The sequence below is a fragment of the Choristoneura fumiferana genome, chromosome 9, assembly GCF_025370935.1.
Source record: "Choristoneura fumiferana chromosome 9, NRCan_CFum_1, whole genome shotgun sequence".
Taxonomy (NCBI): domain Eukaryota; kingdom Metazoa; phylum Arthropoda; class Insecta; order Lepidoptera; family Tortricidae; genus Choristoneura; species Choristoneura fumiferana.
In genome coordinates this window covers 8,236,823-8,257,326 of record NC_133480.1, presented here as the reverse complement: position 1 = coordinate 8,257,326, position 20,504 = coordinate 8,236,823, and the positions used below count along the sequence as shown (strand labels likewise).

Genomic DNA, 20,504 nt, shown 5'->3' with positions numbered 1-20,504 from the left:
AATAGTAAACGATAAGTACATGAAACAGGTACTTACACAAAGAGAAAATTATTAATGTAAGCAATAGGCGGTATATTTAGGCAGTAGATACATTTTTAATACGTATTTGATCAGTTACTTTTTAAGCTGTAGACCATGTGAGATTTTCGAAATGGCTAATGGGTTGTATTTCCATTCTGTATGGCAATGCCATTGACCGAGAAAAGAGCCAGCCATAATGGTACCTGTGGATCGAACTAGTGTAGTTTGATATATGTTAGAGATCGTACTATGTAGGTGTAAGTTTTTTTTCGTAACGAACTTCGCGAACACGTTCTCGTTAAAGTGTCAAAGTCTACGAAAAAAGTTCGGTGCCGATATAGGTCGCTGGATGCAATGCTAATATACCTTTAATTATAGAGACGCGCGTTCGAGACATTTTTTTTTGTGTGTAAAAATCTAGCCGAGTCTCCATTTGTGGTTTTTAGTCACGAACACTAGATTTGCGGCGATGGAATCGTCGAAATAATTGTATCTTAGGTAGGTACTAATACTATAGACGGGAAAGTTTGTATGGATGGATGTTTGGATGGATGTTTGGTTGGATGTTTGTTATTCTTTCACGCAAAACTATTGCACGGATTTGCATGAAATTTGGCATACAGGTAATTTATAACCTGGATTAACGTATAGGCTACTTTTTATCCCAAAATAATATATGCTTCCTGTGGGATCAAAAAGTTTTAACCTCCTAGGGTTCAAAGTGATAATACTAGTACATATTGTTAGCAATAGAAATTATATCTTTTGAAAAAGGAATAGTGTCATTTTCTCTGTAACATTCAAATTTACAAAAAAATAAATTTAACTTTATCTGAGACATTAAGTTTTAAATTTTAATGTCATCATTTTGTTGTATGATGGGTCGCAGGAGGTTAAGTTACATAGGTACTAATTCTGCGCGAGCGAAGTCGCAGGCAAAGGCTAGTATTCTATAAAAAGCCACAGGAACATGAACTAATGTACTAATTGGTTTTTAGAACATAAACACTCAATGTTTGTAGTAATGTCATGAATAATTAGTTCTCAACTTAATTATTAACAGGAAAACGCTTCTCGCTTCATCATTTTAGTGTTTTTTTTTACGATTCAAAGAACCCTAATTTAATATTAATGTAATGTGGTGTGTTATTTATACTCAGTAAAACCAACATAAACGCCTCACTACTTTTACTTTGTTATACCTAATTAATTCATAATAATTCTAACGCCAACGCGTTCACGAAGCATGATAAACATTTGGCAAACCTCCGCCTGTTTAACATCCTAGCGCCCAATATTCACAAACACCTAAATCAACGAGTGCTGGATCCTTTTCTGCTTCGTTGGTTCCAAGTAAATTTTAGACTCTCACCTTACTCAAACTAGAGGCTGCTACTGTGAAATGCCTTTCACGCAAAGTTCCACTACATTACGCGCTATTCATTATTTTCTAGGTAACGTAAATTATGTCTTCTTTTATAACACGCAATGTGTTTAATACTGAGCAAAATTTCGTGTCAGCCTTAAGTCATGTCTTCTAGGGACCAAGATCAAGCGGGTGATATTACTCGGGTGAAATAGTTCGTGATATTTACCCCTTAAGAAAAAATAGATATGTTTTCATATAAATCAACAACATTATAGAGTTTATCCAATGGGATAAGTATTTTAAATTACAAGCAAACTGATTTTACTTTATGCCAATTTTTATAAGCCTCTTCCCAAACCATTTAACTAATTTACTTTTAAACCATAAAAAAGGTAGAACATGTAAAGTTTTAACAAAAATGCTGCTTTAACTTTCAACGAAAAAGGTACAGCAATATTCGTTATGGAAGTGCCAAGCTGAAAACTGCAAAACAGACAAGGGACAACATACTCATACTCATGGGAACGACATACTGCTAACTCAATAAAGTTGAGTAGAAATTCTTTAACAACTTACTCGGTCAAGAGAAAGCGTCCACCCGTGAATAAGCTAAAGACGTATCCCATTTTAAAAATCCCAGTACATTTCCAGGCTAGAAAATTTCAAATCCAGCAAGCCAGAAACAAGATAGCTCGCTTTTTGCACTTCAATCGTATTTTGATTTAAAAATCCTGTCTCCTAGCTCCCACGGGAGGTGAATGTTTGTTCCCCACCGAAAAGGGTTAGGTTTTATTTGAAACGAAATTCTGGCTTTGTCTATGACGCACTGGGTGGAATTGTCACGTTCGTTTTTTTGAATTCATTTTAATTTTAAGGAACCCATGTTTTAAAAAGCGAGCGTATTTCAAAAATAGAATTTTATTTGTGTTGACATGGATCCTGACAGCACAGATATGATTTATTAGTATTATTTTTTACTCATTGCATATTTTGAGGTATCCCGCCCACTGTCCGTAGAAACAATGACTGCAAACTTGCACATTTTGTACCTAACGATTATAAATTAATTCAGTTTAGTAACGGTAAAATTGCTTAGTAAAATGTTTTTAAGTTGAGTATTGAAATGACAGCTAAAAATTTAATTTGATAACACCAGGTCTTCATTGGTATAAGCAACATATACTCAGCGGCACAAAATTTGGCCCACTCTCCACATTTGAGGGCCAGATTTTTTGCACTCAGTATAATTTGCTACGTAGAATTGTATAAAATAAATCGATAAACTAGTCACAAACATGTAAAAGCTAAAGAAAAAGCAAAAGAGAAAGAAAGAAAAGAACATTTATTACAACTTATCACTTGCACAAAAATATTGCTTACCTTTCTGCTCGATACGAACGCAAACGACATAATAACAAACGTAAGCGACAGCAAAACCTCACACGTCACGTTTCACGAAAAATTCCTGCTACGGGTCCCTGAAATTGGACGGAATGAGGATAAGCCCCGAGCCAGCGATACGATCTCCTTGGTTGATAAGGGAATTAAATTACTAGGGCGTGCTTGCAATTACAATCCAGGCACCTAAGAAGTTCTTATTTCGAACGTCATAAACGCCAGAAGAAAATAAAAAAAAAACAAGTGACATGTTGTACCTTTCCACCTGGCCAGTGTTTTGAGGGCGTTCTGTAACCAAGGTTTAGTATTGTCGCTTACGACTTTTTCTTCGGAGCATAATGGAAGTTTCTCGTAGTGTGAGGAAGGGATAACACAGAATTACATTGTACCGACTCACATGTGTATGTGTGAGTGATTCAGTAGCGCTGATCGAAATGTGGATAAGGACAATTTGCCGGCGTGCTTTATGGCAGAGAATTTGGGCTAACTTATTCATGGCTAGTTATTGTCGCGGTTAGCTGCGATGCTATCGTGTGTTGGAACTAACTCGGAACGTTTTGTGTTGAGAGGTTGGTTATAGCTGTTCGGACGGAAAGACGTGTAATATGTTTTGTGGTAATGGTCACACTTAACTTTCTATGGGAAAATGTTCATAGTTAAACTAGGCACTCCTAGATCAAATTTCCAACAGGTTTCCAATAGTTAAAATCGTACTAACGTTACAAATACGAAAGTTTGTGTGTGTGTGTGTGTGTGCGTGCGTGTGTGTGTGTGTGTGTGTGTGTGTGTGTGTGTGTGTGTGTGTGTGTGTGTGTGTGTGTGTGTGTGTGTGTGTGTGTGTGTGTGTGTGTGTGTGTGTGAGTGAGTGAGTGTTTGCGTATTGATTACTCCATCACGCTAAAATGGGTAGAGGGATTTAAATGAAATTTTGGTTCGCAGATAGCTGGATATCTGGAATAACATATAGACTACTTTTATCCCAATATTCTCACGGAATCGGTATAAAATCTGGAAATCTCATCCGCTGGATATGGAGTCAATAAAGAAAAAACAAAATAAGGTCCCAGAATTTAAGTTCTTCTAGATTTATGATTTACGCGTCTACGCGGGTAAATACTAGTGGTACGACTGTATAAACAAATACATGTGATTTAGTGCACAGCATAGAAATAACAACCTCTGATTTAAAACTTACAACCAATTAAAACTCCACGTTCACAACACTGATGAATGAATTACAATATTTGGGCTCGTATTTCTAAAATTCAATATTTACTCAACTCAACTCCTCGGAGGCCTAAGCTTCGTGATGCCCGTGACAGCTCACGCTCCGACAGCATTTATATTTCAACGTGAATTATTAAATAGAAAGTCCGTACGAGCTATTATGATGGTTCCAAAGGGCGCTATGGCTCATGCTTTAATAATCACAAACGGTATATATGTTTTGTCAATAGTTTTTGGTAGTTTTAGTGTTTCTACTGCCATTGTTGCATTTTACACTTGACAACTAATAGTTTAATGGCTTGATTCATTCAAGAATTACTTTGCTAAAGCGGACGAGGAGGGGCTCACATTGGTGCAAAATAAAAGCAAGGCTTGCAAGAGTCAGTGTGGCTCTGCAGAACCGGATCCAGGCTACGGGCTGAGGGCGGCCACGCTGAATACGGCGCTGTATGTATCGCGTCTGCATCACATCGTTGCAGTCGTAGATAAAGTGGAATACGTTCGCTGGAAGAGCGTATACAGGCTGAGGGTGTTCCCGTTGCAGTTGCGTTACTACGTTCACTTCTGCTCGTATGTGGTGCGCGTGCCGCGGCTGCTGATTGGGACCATCGCGAGTGCTGCCTTCTGGCCGAAAGATGTCGTGTTTCGGCGGTCCCGGGGCACCAACCGCATACTGGCACCAATCTTAAGATTGAAATTCTAAAAATATTTCGTGTTAATTCATCATTGAGTACCGAACTTTTTTATTTATTCTTAGAAGCAGCGAGTCGTGTAGGAACTCCGTCAGAACTGTCTAAGATATCAGGATAACTTTACGTAGCTCCATCTTTATTAAGTACTTACTCACAACTTTTTGTTCCAAAACAACGCAGTATTACAAAGTTTGGGGCTAAAAAACAGGTTGTAATCGGTCATTTTTTTTGTTTTCGAACAAACCGAGCAATAAATAGAGCAATTAGTACTTTTGAAATTTAGAGATCTAGAGATAAAGATATAATATTTTTTAATTGTATACCTATATATAAAATATTTTACAATATTTCATTAATACGGGTAAGCCTGTAATAGCGTCCTACTTCTGTGGAATGGTCTTTTCCCTTAGACTTTTAATTCGCAACTAAATACTAATAAAAATGAATGGCTAAGTTAACTGTTAAAACCAAAACTCGATGACACACTTGGACCAATTTATTTTTTAGGAAATATTCTTTGAAGTCCAAGGAGGATTACTATAAATAGAAAAATTGGATAGCTCCTGCTATCCAAATCGCACGGAAAAGCTACTATACCTACTCGTATTTCAGAAATCGGAAATTATTTACTGGCTAATTTATCATTACTATATTTAGCATAAGTATCTCAAACTTCAAATTACGAATGAATTTGTGCAATAAATAAATACTTCATCTTTAAATTATGTGTTAAATAAATGTATACCTCTTTTATATATTTTTTTATTTTTATAGCTCGTTATAGAGAAAATCAATAGTTTGATTGATTATTCCAAAAAAACCCTAAAATCGTAAAAACGAACATTAATTTACGTTCCGATCGTTTTTATATTTTCTGATCTTATCTGATTTTATCTGATCGTTTTAAGATTACTTATAAGAACCAGGCCCTAAACTACGAAGTGCAAAATTCAAACCTTGTCGTCCCGCTGACTTATTATTTAATACGAGAGTGAGAGGGACGGTACGATACGAACTTCGATTTTCAAATTTTGTAGTAACCTCCCTGAATACATAGAACGTAAATGAACTAAAATAATTTCCTTGCTCACCCGCGACCTCATTGATATGGACCTCCGCAAAGTAACGCCTGATTCAATAAATTATAGAACGTAAAGTTAAGGTCGGACGCAATTACTTTGGATTCCAGCAGCCGAAGGTCTCGTTTCGTTGTTCACTTTTGCAGAAACGAAACGCGCGAAAAGTTTAGGCAAGCCTCTTCACGACTCAAAGTTTATTCATACTTTACAACTGAATCCCTGAATGCTCTATTCAATGTGAAATGCTTTTTGGATAACGTTCGTAGTTCATGACATCTTGTGTTAGATCTCATCAAGCTGAGTACTTTTTGCTGCGCAATTCTAGACGCGTTTGTAATGTTTCTTTATTGATAACTGGGGACAAGTTACTTATGGAAAGACTCTTGTAATGCCCTTGAGACTCGGCTTTTTATTAAGTATTTGGCGTGGTATTTGGTCGTAATATTATTTGCTGAATTGTTTTTCGTTCAGCATTTATGGATAGGAATAGATAGGTACGCAACTAAGTTATGAAAGGTTATACCATTTCGTTTATAAACTTAAATAACTTTTTACGTGTGGCAACACATGCTGAGGCCTTTTTGGTGTCCTGTGGTGTCACCTGTTTTAGTCTTATTACTGTACGGTGGTGGTACTGACTGATGGAATTAAATAAATCTTACTGTCTTTCTTAAATATTTCAGAAACGTGTAATAATCAAAATACCACAAACGGAACTTATCACGTTAAAACAAACGAGTAATATTTACCTCGACGTTTCGACTACATTACAATGGCCGTAATCATGAGTAGACTGAAGTGTCGGGTGTCAAGTCTGCCTAGCAGCGCGAGTCCTTCCAACTAACTTTTAGACGACCAGATGGCCTATTGGTTAGAGAACTTGACTACGAAGTCTGAGGTCTCGGGTTCGATTCCCGTGTAGGGGCAGATATTTGTATGAAAAATACGAATGTTTGCTCTCGGGTCTTGGGTGTTTAATATGTATTTAAGTATGTATCTATCTATATAATTATATTTATCCGTTGCTTAGTACACATAACACAAGCTTTGCTAAGCTTACTTTGGGACTAGGTCAATTGGTGTGAATTGTCCCGTGATATTTATTTATTTAACTGCTCTTGAGCTTCACAATCCAAAATTCTCTCCACGCCCACGGAACGTCATTTCTACTCAAGAATGGTACGTGAAGCGGTTGAAATAAAAAAGCGCAAAAATTTCAACTGGGAAGCTTTCATTTTCGTGGAATCCTGTTCTAAATAAGTGTCGGCGTCGGGATGAACGTTCGGAGGGACGATCGGACGTTGTTAGTGTTGTGTGTCGGTGTGATGGGGTGACAAATAAAAATGACCAAGTGCGGGTAGTTCGAGATACGAGTGCCAGTACTTTTTGTGATAGTGCGGGTAGTTCGAAGGACTTGCGCTGCTAGGCAGACTTGACACCCCACACTTCACTCTAATCGTGACCACGGCCACTGTTATGTGATCGAAACGTCGAGGTAAATATTACTCGTGTGTGTTAGCGTGATAAGTCCCGTTTGTGGTATTTTGACTATGAGTTAAAATCACGGAAGTTTAAAACGTGTAATATCTTAACACTAGAGCAATAATATAGTATTTATTATTATTCAGCTTACATCATTTATCAAAGCACGTTTGAATATATTATGTATGTAATTTAATTACGAATGTTTTAGTCGGTTTTAGTTCCAAAATTTTAGACCAGTCTTTTTTCGATAAACATGTTAATATTTAGAGTGAATTTCATTTCAGGGCACTCTTCTTCTCTTTTAAAATATGGCTTTTCTGTCCTAATTCATAGGACAATTTAGCCAGTGTCAAGGTAAACTCTCTTTGTGAGGGACGTTGTACGGTGATTGTAGTTTTTGCAACTTGATAGTAAAATTCCAGAAACCACGTGGAGACAACTTGCGCATTAAAAATGTCAAACACGAGAGCAATATAGAATTTTGTGATCACTGTTAAGGTTAATCGCCGCATAAAACACTATCAAAATTATACTTCAACTAGCCAAAGAAACAGAAATAGCAAAATTACATCCGCCATGTTCGAATGCTACAAATCCAATCTCAGGGCACTCGTGATCGCATTTACCATCTCTTTTTACCTCCAGGAAGAATTCGTGAAGATGAATGTGATAACGCGAAGGGTCTGGAAGGCTTCCTTTAGGAGCTTGACTAGCATGCATACGAGTAGTGCCTACCGCCGATCACACAAAATAGACGCAAAGAGTTGTTGATTTGCGAAAAACCATCCAGACAGACTGACGAACAACAAAGTGATCCTTATAAGAATCCTGTTTTTGACAACTGATTTACGCAACCCTAAAACTAAAGAAAATATAACTAAATTAAAGAAATTTAAGTTCACATTTTTTACCTCTCTTTCCCCAAATCTACACTCGTGTGGAGCAAGGACGTATCGCTAGTTAACTAAGTTAGTAAAGTCACACTATCTATTGATGAAAAATCTGTTGCATTTATACAAAACATACATCCATTAATATGCCTGTATACTGTATCTGTGCCTGTATACGGTATCTGTACCTAATGACGTACGTATGTATGCATCATCACAGTCTGAAAATGCGTACTCATTTTACCTCCAGGAGACAAAGGCGTACCGATGGATGAGACTCTTTGTTCGGCGCTGTAATCAAACACGGCAAGACGAGTGATGCTGGCCACAGACAAGACTTCTATTCGGTTTTAATGTCAATCTTTTTGCGTAGCATTGAAGAGATATTTAAGACTGGTTAGTTAGTGTTCGAATTTTAAAACTACGCCGAGGAACACAAAAAATTAAAAACTGTGGTTAAGAATTTAGTAAGCTTGAGGGGCCTAGGTGAAACCTCTAAGCTACCTCGGCTTTTTTTAATTCATCATCATCATTATCAGGCGGAAGACGTCTACTGCTAAACAAAGGTCTTCCCCTTAGAACGCTACAATAAACGACAACTCGCCACTTGCATCCACCGGTTCCCAGCAACTCTCACGATGTCGTCAGTCCACCTGGTGGGAGGCCTGCCAACGCTTCGTTTTTTTAATTATTGCCTCTATAAAGCATACATATAATTAATGTGGAGAGGGTGTTGCATTCGCTCACGTGTGTTGAAGCTATAAATAACCATGTTTTGCGTGGCGGGCGGCGATATATTAAAATTTGCATCTTATGACAGGGAAGGATAAAATGACATTTTTAGCTGCCAAAAAATGGTGCTGTTTTACTACAGTATGTTTATATAACAGTGTACTATATAGTAGTGAAAAAATTGTTGAAATCGGCTTAGTAGTATTAAATACATAAATAAAACCACTTTAATGTATTATTATGTAACTAGTTTTTTTCCGCGGTTTCGCACGCGTATACCATGAAGTCTAGCAGTGAGAATTGAAATTCCGTGTACCTACTACTAAATTCTCATGAAACATGGTAAGAGTCACTTAACGTTCTTGGACGGCGCCCTCAATACTTGTTCTAAGTTAAAATAATTACTAAAACTTATAGGAACACATTATCGGGATCTAATCTTTGTCTATCTGTGTGCCAAGTTTCATCTAAATCCGTCCAGCTAGTAGTGCGCGATTGAGTAACAAGCAATTAAACGTCCTTTCTCATTTATAAAATAAGTAGGATCACATATTTTAAATATTGGTAAATTTATAAAAACGAACTTCCTTATTCTTAAAAAAATTAAAGCTGTTGAAATAGCGAAAGACGAAATAAGATATTTCTTCCTATGTGACAAATAAAGACAAACAAATGAGTCACATAGAAGCAAAGTCAGCAACATCCACTTTAAATGAAAAATACATTTTTCACTTCTCATGCTCGTAAAGTGCGTGTTTCGCTGGATCTAGGCGACATAAAATGACTTTTTATGCTCTAGTGCATAAAGTAAAATCTTTGTCTAAGACCAAGGCAATAGGTGTTAACAGCCACGACTAAAAAAGTTTCTATATATTTTTTTAATATTTTTTTACTTGTATAAACTAAAAATCAATCAAATAAATCAATAAAAGTAACGGGGGGGAGGGACGCTCGATTTTAATGAAAATTTTCACTTTAAAGTTGAATATTTCGCAAAAAAATCACTGAATCGTCTTAGCAACCCCCTAATGGATTTAAAAGACCTATCCAACGATACCCCACACTATAGGGTTGGATGAGAAAAAAAATATTAAATGATTTTTAGGCAGTAGCGAAAAGTTTAGCTACTAAATTACTCGCTACTAGACTAAAATACTAGCCTAGTCCGAACAAGCCTTTAGATGCGTTTATGAACATTAAGCAAAAACTCTTTAAAGAACTGGCTGCATGTATTCGCGCAAAATCCGTTTAATCATATAAAGAAAAGTCCAAGGGATTTAGTAAAAGTTAAAAGGGGCCTCAGCTCTAAACAAGTTAGGAGAGGCTCGATAATGGGCTTTTTGCCGGCAACCACGCTTTGGATTATATTGCTGGAAACGACCGAGACGCAAATTGTGTTAGGGGACAGTGTAAAATGCATCCAGGTAGAGGTTGAGGTCTGGGAACTGATTTGGGATCACGTCACTCGAAAAGTCCATTAGAAAGTGGATAATCGGGACATTGTCACAAAATTACACAGCGTATATTTTTTATACTTACAAACACAAATAGTAACCATAATGTTGGTTTTAGTGCTATGAAGCCATATTGCCATTAGAATCACCAGATAGTAATTCATTATAGGTTTTTTCGAGCAGCCATGTATTGCAATTTGACACGAAAGAGAAGTGGATCTGAGACAATTGTCACGTTAACAAGAGCAATGTTTAGGTATAATAACAATCAACGTAGTGATCATTGTATAGATTGCGTGCAATTTTGTAAGATAAATAAAAGTAGTATTTTTTAATAAAACATTTATCCGTATGTTTATTAGGGCCTTAACTTAACCTTTAAAGTTTACGGTCATATTGTTAATGCTATGCCACTGATTGACAGTGTGGTTTATTGCAGTGAAAACTATATCCACTGTAAAACTCCGACGACAGTATGGTAACACTATTGCAAATTTGACACTCTAAAACGCCGCACGCCACTTTTTAATCCAACCACAGATAATAACACTGGCGGTAAATTGTCCAATCAAATAGTTAAACAAATGAAGTTCGACAATCGTTTCGAAAACCAAACTATAAAGAGGGATAACTGGATAAGTTTGTTTTGCGGTAATTAGTTTCTAGCAAAGCGGTGGTTTCCATTCGCTATTGATATTCGCAGACTCAACGCTCGAGAAATTAAAGAGTTTATTTGTTGTCGTAAATCGAAAATTTAATTTAACATATTGTATTTGAAAGTGCTTCAAAATGAGAAAAAAACTTGAGAATGTCTCATCTATTTTTTTAAATGCAAAATAACGTCGCTGTAGTAGTAGGTCGAGTTTAATATTTAAAAGGCTTTTTTAAAGGGTTTGTTTAACTATTTGAAATGTAATGAAATAAATATTCAAAACCGACTAAATATGGCTTCCAGCGAATAATCGAGTTTAGCATAAATGAATAAAGTTTGCGAGGTTGCCTCTCGTTGACTTGAAGCTTTATTAGTTACTAGTTTTTACACGCGGCTTCGCGTAAATCATTATACTTACAGCAGTTCAATTGAAATTACAAAATTCCCGTGGGAATAAACAACAGTGCCAACTTCATGACTCCATACCCAGCTAGATTTTATTCCTATCCCGTGGGAATATCGGGAAAAAACGTAGCCTATGTGATATTCTAGATGTCCAGTCTATCTACATACTAAATTTCATCCATATGCGTCCAGCTGTTTTAGCGTAAAGGAGTAAAAAACATACACACACATAATATATTTACTTGCAATTTGTGAGTCACAAACTTTCGCATTTATAATATTAGCAGAAATATCAAATAGTTTATTGAGCTAGATTAATTCTAATAACGTAAATTAAAGTAATGCTGTATTAACTGACTTCAAAATTCTGTTTCTGTCGTTATTTTTTGTGTACCGTAACTCATCGGCAAAAATGGAGTTTAAGGGTTCCACTTTATTGTCTGTTCTTCTGTCCGTCCGTCCATCTGTCTGTTAAGACCATTTTTCTCAGGAAGAAATACTCAGGTCTATTACGTCTCGATTGTTCTGGACTACTACACCTGGTGTTTCCTTTTTAGTTTTTATAAAAGTTTTTAAAGCAGGGTTTTTGATTATTTGAATGTTTTAAATTAATTCTTTCATTTTATACTTTTTGATGTTCCTGTGAAAATGGTACCTTAAAAATATAATTATTTACCTTTTGTCACTTCATTATCTTTGTCATATATACCTAACAAATAATAATATTGAAAACCGTCCAGCCGTCTAAGCTAGAGACAAGAATAAAGAAATATATATACATAGGTACAAACATTATTATAACATTTTATGTTTTTGAAATAATCATGTATGTTAGGAAGAACATATGTGATTTTCCCACTAACGTCGATAAGCCAAAGGCTACTAGAAACACAGGGAAGCTTAAAGTTCCATCTTACAGACTGGCTAAAACCAAAAAGTCTTTTCTGGGAAATTGCATACGTTTTTATAATAAAATTCCAAAAAATATTATAAATGAAACGGACACAAAATTCAGATCTATTGTCAAGAAGACATTAATATCAAAGGCGTATTATAAAGTTAATGATTATGTCATGGACAGGGATATTTGGAAATAATTCCGATCCGCATTAGCGATCCCTTCAAATAGCGAACCTACTGTGTTAAAAATAAAGTTGTGTTAAATACTTGGGATGTATACATATCATTTAATAATATTGTAAATCTGTTTAAAAAAAATATATACCTCGTTGAGTTTCTTGCCGGATTCTTCTCAGCAGAGGTTTTTCCGAACCGGTGGTAGATTTTTTTTGACATTCATAAGTGCTTGTTATAGCCTAAATTGAATAAAGATATTTTGACTTTGACTTTGACTTTGATTGTGCTTAAAACATAGCCCTCCTTCGGGCAGTCGGGTAAAAAACAGGGCTATACTTACACCAATTTTTTTAGATACGACATGCGACAGTTTAACCTCCTGAGTCAAATTGAGTTCAAATTTGTATGGAAGTCTGCCCGACTAACCATTGGCCGGTTTTTTCCTTTAATAACATGAAATAATTCTAAATATAGCCTTATTATTTGTATTGCAGCAGAATCGACAATGAGCCATCAGTCGCTTGAAGGTTATTGATCACCTACCATAGACACCGCAATACCGGGGGAATTCACTTGAGATGGCTAAGATGGAATGCTTCTTGTGCCAGTAATTTCCCTTCTTCCTCGATGTCAAAATAAAGCAATTGAAGCAGTGCTGCTTCGCGTCGGGATTAACGAGCTATATTTAACTTTTGATGTCAAATGTCAAAGTTGTCAAACTCAGGATACTACCACCATGTTATTATCCTACAGATAGCATACCTATGTACATTATAATTAGTTAGTTTAAGCATGATTACTTTTACATAATTTAACCTACCACGCCATTTTCTTTTTAACTGTCACATCCATGATCCAGATGTAAAATGGTTGAACATGGTAACAAAAATCCAGTTCCTTTTTTGGTTGTTTAATTTTTTAATAGCAATTAAAAAGGACAGCACACTTTATTCAACTTAATTGGTAAGCTATGAAAATCAACTCACCGTCGGGCTCGTTCCATTCTGTGTTATAGTTGGAGCGAAGCCAATGCTGCCAACTTGGAGGGAAAATTATACCCGCGGGACGGCTGATGGGATGTATTCACAACATTGTGTTTAAGTGGACCTTTTTTCTGACATAAGGTGCTGAGGAGTTTTGTCTGTGGCCCATTTGACTTTTTTGCGTGCCGCCGGGAAGTGGTTTTTCGGGTTCCAGAGCCAAAATGGCAAAAACAGAACCCTTATAGTTTTGCCATGTCTGTCCGTCTGTCTGTCCATACGTCCGCGGCTTTGCTCAGGGGCTATCAATGCTAGAAAGCTGTAACTTTGCACGGATATATATGTAAACTATGCCGACAAAATGGTACAATAAAAATAAAAATAATAATTTTTTAGGGTACCTCCCATAGACGTATAGTGGGGGTGATTTTTTTGTTTCTCATCCAACCCTATAGTGTGGGGTATCGTTGGATAGGTCTTTTAAAAAAATTAGAGGTTTGCTAAGACGATTTTCGATTCAGTGATATGTTTGCGAAATATTCAACTTTAAAGTGCAAATTTTCATTAAAATCGAGCGTCTTCTAAAATCTAAACCAGTGGGTGGAAAAATAAAAAAAAAATCAGGATGGTAGTAAGTATATCAAACTTTCAAGGAAAACTATAACGGCTAAGTTTGCTTGAGAATTATTAGTAGTTTAATATTAAATAGCAGCCTAAGGTATAAAATATACCTAAACTTGGAAGATTTCGTATAAAATACGAAATCCTTAGAAAAATATTACTTAATTTTTTCGTAATGGCTACGGAACCCTATTTCGGGCGTGTCCGACACGCTCTTGGCCGGTTTTTTAAATTTATTATCGCATCAACGCATAATATATAACGATGGACTTCCCGGTCGATTTTTCCCACATTAATGAGAACATTTCCGAGCAAGTTGGAGAAATTTTTTTTTTTACTATTAAATTATGTAAGAAAACAAAAGGCAGCCTTTAATTGGGCCTCAACCAAAGTGACCGCTCTTGGAAAGTCCCAACTACATTTTTACGAGATATTTATACTTTATACATATTATTTATTTATTTTATTTAACTTCACCTCGTTTTAAATCTTGTAAGTTAATTTTGATCCACATCCAGTGATCGAATTTACTTGAAATTTTGTATGCAAATTTAGGTGGTACCGTCAAGAAAAAGTATAGTCAGCAAAAAGTTTGTATAAAAATGAGATTTTAAACAAAGCACTTTTTCTTTTTATCTAAAACTACCACTGATGCGTTCAAATCGCTTGACCAACAAAATATGATATCAAAAGCTCCTGTTCTCGTCGTTCTAATAACAAATGAAACGCCACTTAATGTCTCCGTAGACATCGGGGCCATAAATCATTGCTCCAATAACTCCAAGTTTTCAATTTGGCGAAATTAGAAGAGATGGCCGACTGATCGAAGACGATTAATTATTCATGGAAAACTTAGAGGAAACATCGGTTTCATGGGTCGCTTTAGATATTTATTTAATGTTCGAATGACTTAACATAACTGCCTACTCTATCAATATATATCTCTATGTATTAAAAAAAAATAAAGTACCACGGGATAACTTACACCATTCGACCTATTCTTAAACTTCGCCAGGCTTGTACTTTGAGTACATGGGTGTAGTTAGGTGAGGTAGTAAGTACTTGGCAACATGATATTATTGCAATTTTCGTTTATAAAAATGGTGTCTCTGGTGCTGGCCAGTTACAAGTCAGTATATTACAAGGGTGAGTTGCACCAAGTTAGCGGAAAACCAATGTCAAACCAGCCGCTTGCAAAAATGTTCCCTACAAAACTGAAACATATTGACGTATGACGTCACATAACTGTGGTTCCTAGTAACTGTAGAATAGAGTGGAGTAGCCTGCATTTGCACACCGCTCCTCGATGTATAGAGCTTTTGAGCTCCACACATTTCGCTGTGAATATTCGAAATTCGAACTGATCGTTGCAAGTGGTAGAGTGGACTGACTCCCCCCAATTTGGTTCGGTTTGGTGAGATTAAGCCAACCAGGCATTCACATATTACATTAAGAAAAGTGTATTTTTCACATCCTGGTCTTATCCTGTGCACGGTCGCGGTGTCTTAACGTTTTTGTATTCACAGACTTTTCACAAACTTTTAATTGTGAATTATGACGGACACCTTCCAAATAAAAAAAAAATAGAATAGTGTTAGTGAGACAGTTGCTGATACTTTTGCTCAATGCGCGTATTTAATTGAGGAGTTGTCCTGTACAATGAAACTGCCATTTCGCGGAAGTTCGCCCAAACATCTGAACACGCACTTATGTGCTTGACAATACGGTAGCGTTCATATAATGTTTATGGGTATGTTTGTGGTGGCGACTGTACATCGTTCTACTTAAATGAGCGATACATGCGAGGGTGATTATAAATACAGGGTGTAACTTTATAATCGCATATCTTTATCTATACATTTCAACATTTGTAATGGCAATAGAGTTTAAGTCGCATTTAGTGGATTTTCTCAAAAACTCAAATCATTTCAATATGCAAGTGTCCTTCAATTAGATTATTGAAAATATTTGACACGTATTTTTTCTTTGGCAACAAAAACATTTTATTATTTATTTACTCAAAAAACAAAAGAAGTACAGAAATACTTATATCTATATATCTCTGACAAACTGCATAGCTCGGAATGTTGGCAGAAAGTGTAGATGGCAGAAAGTGCAGAAATTGAAATAGCTAACCAAAGTTGAATACTATTTAACACGGCATGGACTCCCGAACTTTGACGAGCTTCATCTTTGCAATTTTTTATTTGACGACAAAAGAAAAAATACATATCCAATATTATTATTATTATTTTTTAATCCGAAAGCCATATATTTATTTATTCCAAGAAGGATTATTTTCTTATATAACCTAACTGGGGGATAGATCTATTAGCCTAAAACTTCGACTTTTGTCAACAGCCTTTTCAAATTGGCACACGATAGTGGGTTAACTAAGCGCACTGATGAGGAAAATGAGCCTGCTTTACTACACCTAGTGAGCCTGTGGACTGGAAACAACTGAAAATCGCGTTACCTATAGAATATGCTTTTGATGTCGAGGGTTGACTAGACAGTTTATTTCAGAAATTGTCATCGTTTACACTCAATTGGATAATGAGGCTTTGGAATTTATGAAACGTTCGCCGAAGGTTTTGTCTCCGTGGAAAGCTAAGAAAAGTTGTCGCTCTATCGCAGAGCAACTCTAGATCTTCAAGAAATACACATACATATTAAAAAGGTCTTCGGGTACTCATTATCCCTAAAAAAAATTGATCTTTTGATTCAGTAATGTTCAAAACAGGAATAAAAAATATCCTTAGGCACTTTTGATGTGTGTATGTGTGCCAAATTTCAAGTTTTTAGCTGCAATGATTTAGGTTTTGCGTTGTGTCAGTCGGTCTGTCTGTTACTCTTTTTATTCATTCATCATAATGATAACATTTTACCATCATTACAGGACCACACATTGGACATTACACAATGCGATAGTGTACTAACTTAATTATTTATCTTTACCTACACATTAGAATACTTTAAAAAATAATCTAAGATGACATAATTATAACAATATAAGTTTTATATTTTATGTACTTTACTATTATTATCATCATCCTTATTTATATTAATTTATTTTCTAAAAGTTTTTTCGGTTTCTAAAAGATTCTAAAAGTTCGGATTTGTATAAAATTCACTATACAGAGCTGTTGAACTAAAAGCTTTTACTTAGCTAGTCATTTGTATTCCAGTTTTATTCAAGTATTTTTTTTCAGCAGAAAAACTGCGGCGCTAGTGTAAACCAAAGCAAATTTTCGTCAAAGATGTTTTATCGAACCTGAAAACAGACACTGAAACTTTCAAGATTTAGCGAATATTCGCATTTCTTGTTGCTGCATTGCTTACGGCATGGAGTGGCTACCAAGGTTCCATTAAGGCGACCGGAGCGAGCTAACGACTTGTTTCTTACTTAACTTCCTCGCCATATGAAAACGTTGAGGCCAGGACACTGGATTAAATTTCTAATTACCTCGGATTATATGCACACGTATATTCTAAGGTACCATCAGCCAAATAAGTGGTCTATCAATTTTTATACAAATTCCTATCAAATTAATATGTCGCTAAAGTCGAACTTTCAAGTTGACAGACACGTCTATGGCATTATTGTTTTATGGCTTTTAAACGATTATCAAGTTTAGGATGGTAGACCACATATTTTTTTATGTAGTTGCAGTCAAAACCGTGCACGTAAAAATAAAATCAATCTAATGTAGTATTTTGAACATGAATCTACCGTGAGACTCACTCATATTAAATGTTATTATAACGGATAACTCACGTCTTAAACCGAGTCTTAAACATTAGACATTGATAATAAAAATGACAATGCGGGTAGTTGTGCGCCGGTGTTAGTTTCGTCGGACAGTCGTGCGAGCAGAGCGGTGGCGCGTAGTGTGCGTGTTGCGGCAGCCGCCGGTTCGCGTGCTCCTGAGAGGAAGGGCTACGAAATAGCCCGAAACATGTCGAGCTAAGCCGGTTTAAGACGTGAGTTATCCGTTATAATAACATTTAATATAATGTAGTATTGTTATTTTTTTTTGATGATACTTGGTTTTCACATTGCCATCAGAGCTCTAAGTAATGTTATTTATTATAATTTTTATTTTGATGATTTGTGATGTTCAATAAAGAATATTTGTATTGTACTGTATTTTATCAGGTGATTGATTAGTTTAACTGATCATCCTTAGGTTATTCAGGATTTATTAATTGTTGCTAAAAATTCTACGATAAACCTTATAGGGGTGTTGTCAAAATGTAATCCAACATCCACCTACATAATAATCGTATCATTCAAACCAGAGTCTTAAGACATCGTTACTTTGTTAGTTTATAAGTTTCTGGTAAAAAAATTCATTTTTAATACTAGATTTTTTTGCTGACTGTACTTTTTGTTGACTATACTTGCTTTGTCACCCAAAGTACATTTGCATACCAAATTTCAAGTCAATGCCATTAACCGTTGAAAAGTTCCGTCCTGCGAGACGATCCGGCTGGCTGGACTACCAGGATGTCACTACCCGATTATTGTATTGTTACGCAATTTAAACATAAGTATGCCAAATTTAAAGACAATCCGCCTCTAAAATCTAAACAGGTGGGTGGAAAAATTTGAAAAAAATCAGGATGGTGTAAGTATATCAAACTTTCAAGGAAAACTATAACGGCTAAGTTTGCTTGCGAATTATTAGTAGTTTAAGAGTAAATAGCAGCCTAAGGTATAAAATATACCTAAACTTGGAAGATTCCGTATAAAATACGAAATATATTACTTAATTTTTTCGTAATTGCTACGGAACCCTATTTCGGGCGTGTCCGACACGCTCTTCGCCGGTTTTTTTATTGATACCTTGTACATATAACTGGGTTGTTCTCGATTCTATTCAGCTCATATGAAAAAATGCGAAAATTTTCATAGAGTACAACAGCTAGTCTTGTATGTTGGCAGTAGAGTCACGCGTCGTCACCGGATTGCCTCGGCTCACATTGTTGACTGGCATGAAAAGACTCGGCTGTTCTGTCCTACGCTATAGTGACCATCAAAAAGTATGACGACAGACTGTTTGTACTTATAAAAATAAATAAAATGGATGAAAATATTAATCATACTGTAAACAAGTCTGAGTCACCTTCTAAGTAACAGGTTAAGTGTATCTTGGTTTAGCTGTAGGTATATGATGTTTTTTTTTCTACACTTTCTACCTATATTGCGCTCATTAATTTTTTCATCACATTTTTGTATCGCAAATCATACAACAGTGTTCTTATCTAAAATTCGACATAGCTTTTATTTTATCAACAACTTTCGTATACTATTATCAAAGGAGTGAATTTAAAAATCGGGCGGCCGGCCTGGCCCCTGATGCCCTTCACTTGTATCCGGAACTAGGACGTCCTGCATTCATAAATTAAAAGCGCTCCATTGTCACCCTAGCCACCTAGTTGTATGGACTCGGCAGGTCAAACTGGCTCTTCAATCCGTCGCCATGTTTCTCTTTCTACCTTCAATCTGTTTAATGTGCGGGCCCTAAAATGTCGTCGGGCCTTTTTACGACTGTGCCTTATATTTCTTATCGAGCAAACCCTGGGGCTTTAGCAATTTGTTTGGTGAGAATTGTAGGTTTTTTAATGTATTGGATCTTAAAATTAGGCTAGTTGGATGGATTTCTTCTCTTATATCTAAATGCTCGTCAAGAATAGTCTACTCGCCATTCATTTGTCTTTATGTATCACTTTGACGTTTGCGTTTGTCAGACACAGACAAAACATTATTTTTATGTGTATGGTTTGTCACTTTTTTATTAAAGATCCACACAAATTAATTTACCTATTTGGATATGGCCTCAGTGGAAGTTGGACAAAACACAGAATTCAATACGATAAACACAAAATTCTGGCAAAAGAGCAGCATAAACTTAACTATAGAGAACGCATTATCCGGAATTATTCACATTTTTCCGTTCATTGCGAGTGCTGACACAGGTAAACATTGCGGCGAGCGTTGCGAGCGCGCAATGAACGCAGGGAAATTCGTAGTTCGTATCGTACCGTCCCTCTCACCCCGTTTTAAATAATATAAGCGTCAGCGGGACATTGATATTCAAAGTTCGAATTTTGCACTTCGTTGTAGCTATCTATATAGGGCCAGAGAATACGCTCGGCGCGTCGCACGTAATTGTCTGCAGACCGTACTTTTGGTTATTGACTTACAATTAGATAATTAAATAGCAAACATTTCTGATTTACAGGTACCTATACCAAGAAACTTAGCAAGCAAGGCGTCACCCACATCACAGGTATGCTTAAAAGTAAAATAGATAAATCAGAAGTACAATTAAATTTGTAAATGTGTTTAGTTTACTACAAAGTCAAAAAGGGTCACATTTTCACGTCTTCCTTTCCTTTTTATCGTTTCAGTATTA

At 36.0% G+C, this 20,504-nt stretch overlaps 1 protein-coding gene across 4 annotated transcripts in view; it reads left to right on the top strand.

The window, feature by feature from the left end:
• Window positions 1-20,504, top strand: part of LOC141431134 (potassium channel subfamily K member 18-like) — a 358,912-nt gene that overhangs the window by 21,635 nt on the left and 316,773 nt on the right. For 2 of the 4 annotated variants that reach the window (XM_074092147.1, XM_074092148.1), the window contains exon 2: window positions 20,331-20,378. The exons of the other annotated variants lie outside the window; for them this stretch is intronic. The gene's annotated coding sequence lies outside the window, so the exon portion shown is untranslated. The remainder of the gene's footprint in view (window positions 1-20,330; window positions 20,379-20,504) is intronic. 4 annotated transcript variants of the gene reach the window in all.